Source organism: Anarrhichthys ocellatus, unplaced genomic scaffold, assembly GCF_004355925.1.
Source record: "Anarrhichthys ocellatus isolate YVR2014 unplaced genomic scaffold, GSC_Weel_1.0 scaffold938, whole genome shotgun sequence".
Classification (NCBI taxonomy): domain Eukaryota; kingdom Metazoa; phylum Chordata; class Actinopteri; order Perciformes; family Anarhichadidae; genus Anarrhichthys; species Anarrhichthys ocellatus.
Window position 1 is genome coordinate 13,520 of NW_022280912.1, and position 2,156 is coordinate 15,675.

A 2,156-nucleotide genomic window follows, 5' to 3' on the forward strand; every position below is an offset into this window, starting at 1 on the left:
ACAGACACACAGACACACACACACACACACACAGACACACACAGACAGACAGACAGACACACACAGACAGACAGACACACACAGACACACACACACACACACAGACACAGACACACACAGACACACACACACACACAGACACACACACACAGACACACACACACAAAGACACACAGACACACACACACACACACACACACACACACACACACACACACACACACACACACACACACACACACACAGACACACACACACAGACACACACACACACACAGACACACAGACAGACACACACACACACGTTTCTTTTAAGAGTGCATCACAGTTTACAATCAGAAGAAGTCGAAGCAACAAAAGGCAGATTAATACAGAAAACAAGATTTATTTTTTACATGGTTCAACAAAAAGTGATCTGAAATAACACACACACACAGACACACACACTCACACACACACACACACACATGAATAAATAAATGTATAATCGTTGCAGACAGACTTCACATGGACGAGATGTTTGATCTGAACATTCACTGAATAGAAAATGGACAGACGTGGGTGATGATGGTCCCCACTTTATATCTTATATATACATATACATGTGTATATATATATGTATATATATGTATATACATATATATACTGTTTGTGTTTTTGCTCACACAGACCATAGTCTAGCGAGTGATGGACGTTCATGCCAGAAGCTAAACGTGTCTAAGCATGCAGTCTACAGGAAGAAGAGCTAACAGCAGCACATGAAGAAGAAAAGAAACACAACAACAACAACAACAACAACAACAACCACACTGCTGCTGAGGATTTGTTTCACAGAAGCTCATCATGGTCATGATGTTCAGTGCCGGCTCGGTGTCGGGGCCTCATGCAAACAACGGTTCTGCGTTCTGTAGAAATCTGGATTGACAAAGATTAAGATTCACAACAAGTTTCTGCAGAAGCAGCATCTTCACCGTCACCGGGGACTACTTCTTCTGTCTGTGCAGACGGTCGGTTTCTACCTTCAGCCTCAGACTGTTAGCACGATAGCATGTGTGTTAGCACGATAGCCTCTGTGAAGCTACGATGTGCACATTAAAAATCACTTTGTGAGGTTTCCTCAATGGATTCAGGAGATGAGATCTTTTCATCTGCTGCTTCTGTCTGAAGCAAAGAGCTGCTGTTCACTACGGATTAAAAAAGTTCAGTGAACAGAATATCAGCAAGTCTATAAACTAAATTTGACGTTTTTCTACTTGCATGATTGTCTAAACTTTAGTTTTATTTTGGTTTAATTAAACTCCAAGTTAATTGAGATGAAGAAAAGACCACTTCACTCTGAAACAACATCGCTGACATGAGGAGACTGAGACTTTTTCTTTGTGTGTCCGTTCTTGCATCAGGCCCGATGACCTCGTCCTTGAACCTTTTTTTTACCCATCTGCCCCGGGTTCACTGAGCATGCCTGGCTGTGTGTGTCATGCACCCCCGAAACTTTATTATAATAAAGACAGAACACAAACAAGAGTGAGGAAAACACTGCCGTCACCATCGCAGGTGGAGAAATACATCAATGACACGCCTGCAGCCCTGAGGGGTTCACCTCCAACACCCCCCCTCTCATCCCAAGAGGCCCCGCCCCCTTCCTGATGGTGACGTCACATGACACAGACAGAAGGAGGGACACTAATGCTCCAGTGGAAGAAGATCAAAGAAGAGTATATGTTTGACACAAAAGACAGAGAAGGAAGTTTAAGTTGTTTTTTTTTAGGGGGGGGGGGTGTTATATTCATATAGATGGTGTCATAGGTAGCCCCCCCACCCCCACTCTCCCTGTTCTCATGCAGGATGTCGTCTCTACCCGGAGGCGTTGATGTACAGCTGACTCTGCAGGATGTAGTCGATGACGGGCTGACTCAGGTAGTCCACAACATGGCCGTCACCGTGCTGCAGGGCCAGTCTGAGAGGGGGGGGGGGAGACTCAGATTATTACATTTTAGATTTAACCGATTTAACTCTTCATCACTGTCCAATAACAACCACGTACCGCCATCAACCAGGTTTTCAGCTTTGTTTCAGTTTTTGGCTGATAATCTGTTAATCTACTAATCTGTTAATCTGTTAATCTACTAATCTGTTAATCTGATAATCTGTTAATC